The following is a 14,041-nucleotide window of genomic DNA, read 5'->3' as shown; positions in this document are numbered from 1 at the left end:
ACAGGCTCCGCCGGTAGGGCGAGGTAGGGGAGAGGGGGGCGTGCGCATGCGCGGTGCGTCCGCGTGAGGCCGGCCAGCCCTGTGAGGGGGGTGCGGGCGCGGCCGCCATGGGGAAGCTGAACGTGGCCGTGCTGCGGTACCTCAGCGGGCAGCACTTCAGGGTGCTCACCGCGGTGAGACGGGACGGGACGCGGACAGGGGAAGGGAAGGGAAGGGAAGGGAAGGGAAGGGAAGGGAAGGGAAGGGAAGGGAAGGGAACGAAGGGAAGGGAAGGGAAGGCGCAGCTCCCCCCCTCCCCTCCCGTCCCCTCCCCGCTGATGCCGCCGACCGTTCCCTCTCGCCCCCCGGCAGGTGGAGATGGGCATGAAGAACCACGAGATCGTGCCTGGCAGCCTGGTGGCGCCCATCGCCAGCCTGAAGCGCGGCGGCTGCAACAAGGTGCTGCGGGAGCTGGCCAAGCACAAGCTCCTGGCCTACGAGCGGACCAAAAGTGAGTGTGGGGCCTGCGCTGGGAGCCTCCTCCCGGCCCTCCCGGTTCTTCAGCGCCACAGAAGTGCGGTAGCTTGGTCATTCGGGTATCCGGGGCGTTTGTGAGCCCCGTCTCGCCTTGGGGCTAGCTGGGGAATGTGAACTCCTTCAGCAACAAATGGTGTTGGTGATTTCTGAAATTCATGGATTCGTTCGTCCAAATTCGTGGATAAAATAAATAATTGTTAGCTAAGGTAGTATTTAAGTTCACATAGGGATCAGCCCAAATGTGTTACAGTCTTACAGCAGACAAACTGGAGCGGACTGCAAAAGCCTTATACCTTCAGCCGGTCAGGAACGATCACTAAAGTAGTATTTATTCTGTCCCATTCTGTTAGTAGCGTTGGATTTCCTTTAGTCTTGCACTTGCATCTGGCTTTGCAAGCACAATGTGGGAGTCTTCATGAAATTCATCTCCTTTTTGTCTCCGTTTTTCAGACCATTAAGGTTTGGTTTAGGTCTTTGAAACAATCCTGAATCCTTGCCGTGTCTCCTAAGTAATCATCTTTCAAAGTAATCCTATGCAATTTGAACCATTGTCACTGCCTGCGTTACCAAGGGGCTAACAAAATGTCTACTTTTTATCCAGTTAGTTTTCAAAAGGCTTGCACGAATTTAAACTTACTGTCAAGTTGGGTTGATACTAGCCAACAGTGAAAATACTATTTGAGTGTTGTGTACCATAAGCAGGAAAAAAAAAAAAGAGAGACCAAAATGAAACTTCTTTTAAAAGAAACACATGCATAATATGGAATGAAATGTTGTGTAATTTATTTTTTCCTAGCTGTCCAGGGCTATCGGTTAACTAATGCGGGATATGATTACCTTGCCTTGAGAACTCTGTCTTCCCGGCAAGTCATCAGTTCTGTTGGAAACCAGATGGGTGTTGGCAAAGAATCAGGTAATTTAAAAAAGTGTTTTCAGTATATAATTTTTTTTTTTAGAAGAAATGGGTCTGTATTTTTGTTAATTTGTTGGAAACTTGGTGAATTTACCTTTGGATAGTCATATCAGTTAATCTGTCAAACACCAAAATTTATGGTCACTTCAAGTTCTGTGTGAGTCTTGACTACATCTGATTTTTTTCACAAGTGTTGTTCCACTTTGACCATTTTGTACAATTCTTGGATGGTTCCTTAAAAGGTATTTTGCAAACAGGTGACAGTTGTCTTGTGACTTGCAAAGAATTTTGAAGCCTTCTGTCAAAAAGGTTAACATCAAATGTTTCATCCCACCTAAAAAAAAAAAAAAGTAATATACAGTCCAAACTATTGGAGTGCTATCTTGGTTTCTCATGCTCATATGTTGATTGTAATTTGGCACAGCATGTCTTTTGTCATTAAAAAATGACAAAAAAAAAAAAAGAGGATTATTGGGGACAAATGGTAAAAATGAAACATAGCCAATTGCTAACACTGTTTTAAAGTAAGAGGTACCTTGAGTTTTCTGTCCAGTCAAGAGAAGTCTTTTCTAGTGTGCCATTAAGTTACTTCTTATCCCCTAGTCTGAAATATGTTTCAGATCAGATGGATGGTTCAACCAGATGATCTTGGAGGTCTTTTCCAACCGTAATGATTCTATGATATTCTACTAGTGGAGCAGCATAATCTCTTCACCAATGACTTCTTCTTGTTAAGATTTGTAATACATAATATACAAATTTGGTTGTCTTTTCTGTTAAAAGAAGTGTAGTAGACTTTGCTATTCCAGAAATAGCAGTTACAAGAAGTCAAGTAACCGATTTCTCACTGCACTGTTGCATTATATACCTGTCAGATACCATTTATTTCTCAGATCTGTGCTGCTGTTTTTTCTCCTAGATATTTATATTGTTGCAAATGAAGACGAGCAGCAGTTTGCAATGAAATTGCACAGGCTTGGAAGAACTTCCTTTCGCAGCCTGAAAAATAAGCGTGACTACCATAAGCACAGGCACAAAATGTCATGGCTGTATTTATCCCGGCTAGCAGCAATGAAAGAGTTTGCCTACATGAAGGTAGGTGGTTGTTTGCACCATATTAACAACGATGTAATAGTCTGGAATGTACTTCTCAGATTATCTTCTCATCACTTCATATTTGCAGTATATGTTAGGATGTATGCTTTTTATTTGTTTTTTTTTAGTGGACTTAAAGTATACATTTCAGAGAATGACAGTGCTGATGCATTTTGTATACTTTCAAGTGACAAAATCAAACTTTGCCATGGAAGTCGTATGGAACTGAAGCAATTTCCATAAAATTTCAGGTGAAGCTGTCCAGTCATCTGAGTCTTAATAAAGGCAGTGAATAAACTATTGCCATTTCACTTAACCTTGTCTTAGGAAAGACTATATGCTAGGGAAAATTCGTGAAGTATCTACTAGTATTTTAGTCTTGTCAATTTGGATCACTTCCACAAACATAATTACAGAGTATTTGTTAGGTCTGTAAGCGATGAGTTTCAAACTGGGAGGAGAGCACACTGAGAGCAGCCCTGCAGAGAAGGACTTGGATGTTCTGGTGGATGAAAAGCTTGACATAAGCCAGAAGTATTTGTTTGCATACCTGAAGGCCAGCAGCCTCCTGAGCTGCATCAACAGAGGAGTGGCCAGCAGGTGGAGAGAGGTGAATGTCTCCCTCTGCTCTGCCCTTGTGAGGCCCCACTTGGAGTGCTGCATCCAGGTTTGGGGCCCCCAGCACAAGAAGTATGTGGAGCTGTTAGAGTGGGCCCAGAGGAGGACCACAAAGGTGATCAGAGGGGTGAAGCACCTCTCCTGTGAAGAAAAGCTGAGAGTCAGGGTTATTTAGCTTGGAGAAGAGAAGGCTTAAGGGAATGCTAATAGCAGCCTGCAGTACTTAAGGGGGCCTACTGGTAAGCTGGGGAGGGACTCTTTCAGGGAGTGTTGTGATAGGACAAGGAGTAACAGTTTTAAATTAAAATAATGGTAGATTGAGATTAGATACTAGGAGGAAATTCTGTGCTCAAGATGGTGAGGCACTGGCATAGGCTGCCCAGAGAAGCTGTGGATGCCCCATCCCTGGAGGTGTTCAAGGCCAGGATGGATGGGGCTTTCAGCAGCCTGGTCTAGTGGAGGTGTCCCTGCCCATGGCAGAAGGGGTGGAACCAGGTGGTCTTTAAGGTTCCTTCCAACCTGAGCCATTCTGTGAATCAAGTGAATGATTTGGTAAATATGGTTAGAGCAAGCTAACAGAGCTACAAAATACTATGACCTACCTTTAGTTAATCTTTAATGTAGTGTAATACTGGATATTAATATTTAAGAAGAAACTTTTGCCTTACTGAGACTGAGTGTGGATTACCTGACCAGGCCAAACTGTATTTACAAGAACTGTTGAACCTTTTTCTAACACCCTATTCCCAATTATCTGCTGGTGGTTTCTTAAGCTAACAGACCAGATACGATTCTGCTGTTTTTCTATCCCGTTGTGTTTTCCTGCCACCTGCAGGATAACTAAACTCTGGAAAATACAGAAGCATAGTTAGTAGTGAAAGTTCAGATTGCTCTTCCTCCTTAAGCACATGATTTGACTTTTACAGTTAGCAGTTGAATAATGTGTAGGATGCTGCTTCCGCAATGGTGCTTAACTGCTTATCTTATATTTGTAGTTTGTCAGGTATGTAATGTTTTCTTAATGGTTATCTTTTATTTTTTCAATATGTTGTCTCTTTCCAGGCTTTGTATGACAGAGGATTTCCTGTTCCAAAACCTGTAGACTACAACAGGCATGCAGTTATTATGGAACTCCTTGATGGCTACCCTTAATAAGTTTGGAAGCTTGAAGTCTGTTTTACAGAAACCCTAACAACGATAGGTTCAGTAAGACAGCAGGGATGACGTTTTTCCTTATCGTGTGAGTTAGTTCTGATCATGCTGAATAAAGCATGAATAAAGTCAGGCCCAGAACAGCTAGGGTTCTGCTTCATTATATTTGGAGAAATTGGTGAGAGAAGGAAAACTAAAAACATACTCTCTTTGTCCAAAAAGACTGGTGGAAATAGACTTTTTTTTTTTTTAAGTACGGAATACATCAGAGGAGCAATGTGATACAGAGGTTAGTGCTACAACCATTTTCTACACAGAAATTTTATGTTCTATATGTTATCTATTCAATGATATTCAATATTGATATATTCAGTATATCAAATATTCAGTATTGAGTTGTGTATCCTCCACGTTCTGAGCTCCAGTTCATGATCCATGTTGTGGTAAAGATTCAGGTAGGATTACAACTTGTACAGTTGCCATTGTAGAACTTCTGTGTTGATTTTTTTTGGGGGTGTTTGTTTTTTGTTTGTTTTATTTTTTATTTTATGTATTTGTGTGCATTGAACGCTGTTTTTTGCTCAAGGAAGATTACTTTTCTTCAGTTTTTCAACATCCAGAAACATGAAAAAATGTTGAATTTTGTATGTGAATGAATGGCTTGTTTTGTTTCCATAGCAGAATGCAAAATAGCTATTTGATACTCTGTATAATGTACAGTAACAAAGGTTCAGTGTAATTAATCCCAAAGTATACAGTTGAAGAGTTACATTGAAGAAGTGCCTTTGAAGACTTTATTCTATCCCGTTTCCCCGCCTTTGTTAAATAGTTCCACATCTGTCCTGTAGACAGAAAGCTTTAAAGTTACATGTGGGCATTGCAGGTGAGGCTTACCATGCTATCCCAGTTCTGCAATTTTAACTAAGCATTTCCTGAAGGAGATGCTGTACTAGATGAGAAATTATTTCAGGTGATCAGCATCTCAGAAGATACCAGTTTAGATGACTTCCAAATTCAAAGAACAAATGATATATTTTATGATACAGACCTCTGGCTATAAGAAATGTCACCAATTAATTTTGCTGTTAATATGAAAATATTCAACAGCAGCCTATTACAGAGCTGCTTGAATTCCATTGTGTTTTGTTTGTATGTGCAACTGATATGTTCTCATAACACTACAGTGTTGCATTCAGGCCAAAATATATCACAAATTAGCTGTAAATGACGGCTTCTTGACAGCTCCTGGTATAATAAGATAGCTGCCTATTTATTCTGCTTGTAAAAATAAGGTGATGTCTATTCTGCGCACTTTTGGGGCAAAACATATACTTTGCTTTTATTCTGGAGTTTATGCTGGAGTATATTCTGGAGTGCTTTAAGCTTTTTTTTTTTTGTTTTTTTTGGCTTTGCCTTATCCCCAGCTTAGTCTTGAAAACACTTTTTTGTGAGACATTTGAATGGCATTTGAATACAAGAAGACCTAAGTTACCTAAAACAATCCAGACATAAAAATTTGCTGATCCATTGTTTAAATTAGGCAGCATAACCATCGTGTTTGATAGGAGTACAAGAGACAAAGGGCTTTAGTTAAAACGAGGGATTTAACCTGGAGATAGGAGAAGCTTTCTCCCCATGAGGGCAGTGTGGTGGAGATTGCACAGTATGTTTCCATCCCTGGAAACTTTCAAGCCCGCATTGGTAGAGCTCTGATTAGTCTCATCTAATCTCAGAATTGACATAGCTATGAGCAGAGTATTGGACTAGTAACCTCTGGAGATCCCTTATGACTCAAATTGTGACCCTGTCATTCTCTCAGATGTAACTCATATGCCTTGTCTATATTTTTAAATTAATTCCTTCAGGGTTCAGGATATTTTCTTTTTTATTTAACTTTCCAGATGCCAAGTACACCACATCGAAGACCCTGCTGCTGTCTACAGTGAATTAATGGATCTAATTGTAAAACTTGGCAATCATGGTTTGATTCATGGGGATTTCAATGAATTTAATCTCATACTGGATAATGATGATCATGTCACTATGATTGATTTCCCTCAGATGATATCAACATCACATCCAAATGCTGAATGGTACGTACAAATGATGTATGCAAAATAAACCAGTTAAGTGCTGATAACAACAAATAGTCAACCATGATTTGTTTTCATAAGCCTGCTTCAAATTCTTTTTCTACTGTTTTCACCATACATTACAAATGCAATTTGTTTCATGAATGAGTAGAAATCTCCTTAGGATAAATGTGTAATTAATTGCTTCTCAGTTAATATTATTTCTTTCAATTAAGAAATGAATAGAAATAATCTGCATTTATGTATGTATACCTACACGTGTACTTTCTCACTTCGAGTCACTGATGGTCATTAATATTCAAATAAAAGGCAAGAAAGTAGAGTAAAAGTTTGTCATACCAGTAGACTTAATTTCCTTGATTATTGCATTTTTACAATTCTGTATTTTTTAAACAGGTATTTTGACAGGGATGTTAACTGCATTAAGGAGTTTTTTAAGAAATGCTTCAACTATGAGAGTGAGCTCTTCCCATCATTCCAAGATATCAGGTAAAAAATGCCAGCTGACTCGTAATTCCCCCATGTTATGGTAGTTACGTTGGTTTTCTGAGAAAAATGGATGCCTCTGAGAGATGATTTTAGAAGTGAACAGGGGGAAAAAGAGCCAATTTGAAATATTTTTGTCATTCTTACAGTAAAAAGGATACATACTTTCTTCACTGGCAGTTACTAAAAGTGGTTTCCAAAAACTGAAGCACGTCTTAAAATCTGCTGTCTCCTTTGTCTTACCTCTTGCAGCTAGGGGAAGGAGATACATCCAAATGCCGTAAATGTTACGGTGACGCAGAATTAGTTTCTCTGACTCTTAAAAACATATTTAACAGTCCTGGGGGATCAAGTATTAACTTAGTTTTTAATTTTAAATTTAATTTTCAAAATGCTAGTACATGTGGTGACCGCCTCTTCAAATATTATCTTCAAAATTTTCCTACTGTAGCTTGTCCCTTTTGAAAAGCAAACAATTTTCTCACATATTTTAAGAGCAAAGCTGATTCAGTTAAAAGGGTTTTATATCACTCTGAGCCCTTTCTCAAAGGGGAATTGTCTGTGTGTGTGTCAACATGTCCTTCATCGTTCTGTTTGCACAAGCATAATTTAAGTATTATATTTGTTAAAATCAAATTGTTTGCTTTCAGTAAGTGCTGATTATGAAGATGGAATCATCTTGTATGAAAGTCTGGTTCTGTCAGGCTACATTCTGCTAACTACCCAAAGCCCTGCACTGTAATATGTTACCTATGTTCCAATGGAGTATACTCTTTTTGTTAATAGCATGGTAATTATAGTCTAACTGGATAGTATTTTTAATCCAAAATACAGCATAATGATTTGATATATTAAAAGAAAGCTCACTTCTATTTCTTTCAGGAGAGAGAGTTCTCTTGACATAGAGATTGCTGCCAGTGGTTATACAAAGGAAATGCAGGAAGATGATGAGCTGCTTTTCCCAGAGTGCTCTGATGAGGATGATCATACAACAGAGGAGAGGGAATTTGTAGAAGATGCTGAAAGTAACGCCAACTTCCTCAGCCAAGATAAAGAAAACAATGCAGACTTCATATATGAAGTGGTTTCTGAAAGCAGAACCTCTGAAGACTTGTTATCACAGTGAAGATGCTGAAGCCACAGAAAGTAGTGAAAATTCACAAGGACTGAGTATGTCAGAGTTGAGTTCAGCCTTAGAAAAGGTTGAAGGGCAGTCTGTGCTTTCGAAGTCCAGTGAAGATGCAGAGAGTTGTGCACTTGGTTTTTCTGAGCACAAAAGAATACCTGACAATGCTGCTGAAAATCAGACAGAGGGCAGCAGTGATAAGGACAACGATGAATGCCCTGATCTGGTTGACTTGTCAACTTTAAATAAGGAATTGAGACCTTACAGGTAAATACTTATATTTACTGTCTAGTGGTGTGGTGAAATTTTCTTCTTTTTTCTTTATTTCTAGTAATAATGTGAGTAAAAGTTTTTTTTTTATATTAAAACGCTGCTGCTGCTAAGTAGCTTTGACAAGTGAGTTTATAATTAGAGTGCTCTTTCTCAGCCTCTGCCCCTCATTCGGCTGAAATTAGCAAGAACAAGCTCTTTGGAATATATTATTCAAATATATTTTACTGAACGTCATACCATGTGGCTTTTAATGCCTTTACTGACACACTTGGAAATTCCTTCTTACCTTTAAGCTAACCCCTTCTTATATAAAATTCAAACTATTAGTTTGCAAGCTCCCCATGTACCTGAATGCATATATAAAGTTCATATACCCTGTTTTCTTTTTGAATTTTTCCTTTTTCATGAAATTCTACGCCTAGGCAATGTACAGAATCTGAATTAATCTTTTTAGTGTTCTGAAGCTTCTTTTTCTTACACTACTTTGTGTAGTATGTATGTGGCTATTGCACTATAATCCTTCCTGTCATAAAATGTGTTTTTTGAACTAGTGTTAATATTTCAAATGTAAATGTTCTTTCTGTAGTACTCAAATGTTCTGCTAGCACTTTTGATTGTATATCAAAAAAATGACTGAAACATGATGCTCACTGAATGGAATAAAACATTAATTTACATATTTTAGAAATGAAGACAGTATGGTTCATATTGCGGAGCACAGAACAAGAACTAAAAGTACGTCAGCCAGCAGTGTTGGGAGCTGTTCAACCATTCCACCGGTAATTATTACTGCTACTGTCTAGTTTACTCTGATACCATCTTAGGACGTAGCTGTTGAAGATATTTTTACAAATACGTAGTTAGCAGTAACTGTCTTTAATTGATTACTACTATGTACATCTTTGGTTTGTAGTTCCATGTTCACAGAAAATAGGTCTGATGCTTTCTACATGTTTACAAGTGAATTATATCCAGTGCTGTACTTCATGTGTTGTTCTTTGCTCTTTCACAAAAGCTCTACTCCGGCATTAGCAACTTTAATTTCATTTCTGTTGCTAGAAATCAATTCTGTTGCCCATAATTAATGTTTTTGTATTTTAAATTTGCATGCGTGAGTAAAGATTTAACTTGGCCTTTTTTCATCTGTCTTTTTAACACATCTCTTACCACATTTCTGAAACATAGATATGAATTCATTGTAGTCATGGTGTCTTTGGCAATATGAATTTGACTTTCAGCATTACATAAATCAATACTTTGTGGCAGAATTTTACATCTTTCTTCATCCCTACTCAGTATACTATCCAGTATGGCTACCTCTATCACATTTTAAAGAGTGTGTCTAAATTTTAAATGGAAGAAAGGCCAGTTTTATGCATAAATAAATGTGTTAGGGAACAGCATGTTTGCAAGTTGTGTAAGACTTTTACAGGACTTCGTGTGAAGGAAAGAGAGACTTTTGTTAGTCATCCCTGTTCTTACTGTAGGACATGGCCTTGTGCCTTATTAAGGAGAAAAAGAATTAGCCTTGAATTATGAAATGAAGTAAAGAAGAGCTAGGATAAATGCTAGGATAAATGCTAGGAATCGCCTGGCTTCTGATCCATGCGATACATATTTTTTCCCTTTCAGTTTGCTAACCTAAATGTGTAGGATTTCTTTTGGAATCGCCTATAGATCCCTATTTGAAATTATATTTCTGTACACCAGTAGGTGGTAGCAGTGGTCACTCACTGTAGAAACCTTCCTGATTGTTTAGCGAACACATGTTTTTTCTGTAGGCAGACACATCGAACTTGTTAAAATATTCAAATGGCATTTAAGTACCTAATATTCTGTTCTAAAAGAAAGATAAAAGCAGAAGCAGCTTTCAAGAGATTCAGCCACATAAACATCCTGTGTCAATTTACTTTGTGTAATCTTTCCATTTATATGCTCTTACGCTAAGTAAAATGTTTCTGCCCATTGTTAAATCTTATTTGAACTTTTGAATACTAGAACTAAAGAAAGGATATGCATGATGAGCTATTTGTAACATCAGAACGTGATTGCAAAACGAAAAACACAAAAGGCACTGCAGTAAGACCCACTGAGCTGCTTAGAGCCAATGCCTGTTACTGCTTCTAGCACTTCTCTGTTGTTTATATAGCTTTCTCAATGAAGAAACACATTAAAACATAAGCAGGTTTCCAGATTAAACACACAGAAGGAATTCATATGGGCATGTATAAACAATAGCAGTAATAGCAGTAGGTGCAGTCATAGCTGGGTGACTGTGCCAAAAAGAAAGCCTTATGAGTTACAGACAATAAGCTATTCCAGACGAAATAAAATGTCTTGTTGTGCTTGTACAAATCTTTGTAGGGACTGCTGCAATTTAATTATAGGAAATAATGCAAACTATGCAAAAATTTAAATAATAAATGATAGATTTGTTTATTCATTTTGCTTACAGTCAGGCTTAGGATGATGGAGAGACTAGTGAGACTTGCATGCTGTGGTTGAGCAGTAGTATTTTGTGAATTTACATTTTTGCATAGTGAAAATATCTGGTATTTGTATTGCAAAGTTTCTTCTAGCGAGCCTTGTATGAACTGTGAAGGAAGTCATCTGTCCACTGAAGTGGGAGAAGTAGAGAAGCCTTCCTTCAGAGCTCTGCCTATAAAAAGCAGAGGATGACAATTGTCTTACTGACAGAAGAAAAACATCAGTGGCCCAGTTTAAACTAGTTCTTACCAGCTTTCCTCAGGAATTTCTTCTGGAATATTTTTAAAGAGCATTCACAGATTTAATTTCCAAAATGCTCTTGTTTAAATACTGAGTTCTGCTAAGCTTCCGAGGAAAGAAAGACAGATCTTATACTACTCTTTTTATTCACATTTTTGATAGTCAACCTGCATGTGGTAAAGCCTAGGAAACTACTATTCAGGTGAATACTATGTAATTACTACAGCATTCTTACTGAAATCAGCATTGGGTACCTGGATTTATTTACTACCTTGTATTTGCATAATTTAGTTGTATTAGTCACAGCAGTTTTTAAACAGTGCCAAAAGAATTCTTTCTGGTTCCTGACTTAACTACCAACTTACTACTTAATGTGCTGACAGTATCATAAACAAAAAACAAGGCAAGAGAAATTGGGGTAAATGCAAAAGAAATGTTACTAGATTGTGGGGTAATTTTGCACCAGCAGGTACCTCAGCTCCTCCATGCTTCTCTTAGCCCTGTCCTCAGGTGGAAAAAGGGGGAGAAAACATGATGATGTAAAAAATATTCATGGGTTGTGATAAGGACAAGGAGATCTCTCCTTGTGCTGGAGCAAACTCTCTTGGTCCTTTTTCTACTTACAAGATGTTTGTCAAATCTCCAAGCACAGGACATTATCATTTTTGCTGAAGGCATATGTTTTGCACTGAAAAGTACTGGTTCATTATGATTCCTGAATGAAAGGCACCTAAACTCTGCAAGATATCACCTAAGATGCTTTTTATTAGAGCTAACGCTAAAAGAAAAAAAAAATAGCACAGGTGATCGTACACCCCTTCAAATGCTAGAGCCCTGACCCTGACTCCAAACCACATAGCTATACTGTAGACCTTGTCTGTAGCAGAGGTTCTCCCCTTTCACTCAGTTGAGATAATTACATGATTTTCTTACAAAGAAACAACTCTGCTTGCTCAATTTCTGCTGTTGAGAAGAGGTGAAGTTCTTATTAAAGCTTCTTTCTGCTCTGTTAGATAAAGGCAAGACCACAGAGCAGTGGTAATCACTGGAACCAGGCGGAAGCTGCCTGCAGGCTCCTCTGTCCCAAGAAGCTGGCTGAGTTTGCCCCAGGCCAAGGGATTTGTGCAGCCCCACAGGGGGTTCTGGGGCCACACAGTATGGGCAGCACAGCACAGGGCAGGCCTGGGCAAACTCGAGTTAACCCTGGTGTGGATCACCAGCTGCTCAGCGCATGGTGGTCTTCTCGACAGGTTCACTACCACATGTTCATGTTAGTACTGAGAATACAGTGTCATTATGGTAATGTTAGTACTAAATGATGTTCAAAAACTTCTGATACTGAATTGTTTATTTATTTGTAGGAACTGGTGAAAAGGAAGATAAAATGTCAGCTGACAAAACAGCAGAAGTCTGCTCTGAGGCGACGACTACAGAAAGGAGAGGCAAACGTTTATACCAAACAACGTCGAGAAAATATGCACAACATTAAGTCAAGCTTGGATGCAGCTAGTTTCTGGGGATAATTTATCATAGCTGCCACCGAACATGAGAAAACTCACAGTACATACAGCTAAAACAGTTACCTAATAACCAAGCATCCTTTTATACAGTGGAGGAAAAAGTTCTTAACAATACCGTGTATTTTTGGAAACTAATAAACATCACGCTGGTTCCTCTGGTTTTGTTTGCATGATTTTATTTTGTGTTCCTAGTTAAAAATATCGACTGTGATTTAAAATAAATTAGTAGTACTAGGTACGATCATTTAAGTACAGTATTTCCAACAGTATCTTGTTTTAGGTCAATTTTACTGTTTTTGTATAGATTAAGAATCTTCTGATGTGCAGAGGATTCCTCTTTAAAAATTTTCCTTTGTTCCTACAACATAAAATTTAAATGTGAAATTCTGCCCTCAGGTTACAAACAGATATTTGTTTGATTTAATTAAAAATCAAAAGGAAATAAAAACTGATAGCTTTTAACACTCTAAAATTTCTTTTGAACCTGTACAAGGATCATCAAACAACATGATAATGTACATTCTTTGAACCAAGCAATTCTTACTTGTTTTTCCTTTCACTCCAGGATCTTGTATAGATCTTGAAAAGATCTATAGATAAGAGAAAAGGAATAAATCAGTGCTGTAGAGATCTGGCAGTCACTCAGGTTTTGAATTTGGCTGTGCAGTTACCAATAAATCTAATTCATTTAACAATTTACATAAAGTGGTGAGCATTCTGAACTTCTCTTTTTAAAAAATATTACCATGTTTTTTTTTATGTTATTTTGGGTCTCTGAAGACCTAGAAAAACAAGTATCTTGATGTATCTGTGATTTAGGTGAAGAGCCTTCCTAGAGACGTATGACATGGTAAAGTTTGTCATCAACCCATAGTTTGCAACGTTTTAAATCTTTTACTTGGCTGGGGAAATGAGGAAGTTTGGATTTGAGGTTGATTTTTTACTCACACCTGATACTATCTATATTCTACTTTACCCTAACTGAAAATCAGCTTTTAGTCTATTGAGAATTACAGCCTCTGTCCTGTCTTGCAGCATGCTCTGCTTTGAAAGTTTTCAACTTCTGTCTTTTTGCTTTTACAATAAAAAAACTAGTCTTAGCTAGCAGCGGTATACATTCTTAAAAGCATGGCAGGCCGGAGCAGAGATGTAATAGATAAGTGTTTCTTTTAGCATCAAAGCTGCAGGAAGGTCTGGTGACAGAAGTAAGGAAGTCCAATTAAATCTTAAATGTGATTGTTATCAAGGTATGTAGGGCTGTTTCCTGATGCAAATAGCTCTTTTTAGCACGGGCAGAAAAGCAGCCTAATTGAATTTAATTTTATTTCCATTTTAAATGTAAAGGGAAAAAACATATTTTTATGTTTCTACACTCTTATCTGTTAAGGGGTTGTTTCAGTGACTGCTTAATGAGATTTCAGTTGAAGCTCTTTGCATAAGATGTGCACACACTTTTTGGCTTCTAATTTAGAGCTTTTCACAGTGGGTGAGTTCTTTCTGGTGCATGACCTGAAGTCTGTCT

The 14,041-nt window shown here is 38.1% G+C and overlaps 1 pseudogene; it reads left to right on the top strand.

The window, feature by feature from the left end:
• The first annotated feature begins 17 nt into the window (after positions 1 to 17).
• Positions 18 to 12,678, top strand: LOC140003160 (serine/threonine-protein kinase RIO2-like; annotated as a pseudogene).
• The last annotated feature ends 1,363 nt before the right edge of the window (positions 12,679 to 14,041 follow it).

This window comes from Anas platyrhynchos, chromosome 9, assembly GCF_047663525.1.
Source record: "Anas platyrhynchos isolate ZD024472 breed Pekin duck chromosome 9, IASCAAS_PekinDuck_T2T, whole genome shotgun sequence".
In the NCBI taxonomy this organism is placed as follows: domain Eukaryota; kingdom Metazoa; phylum Chordata; class Aves; order Anseriformes; family Anatidae; genus Anas; species Anas platyrhynchos.
The sequence above is the reverse complement of the archived record's forward strand: the minus strand, read 5'-3'. Positions and strand labels throughout refer to the sequence as shown.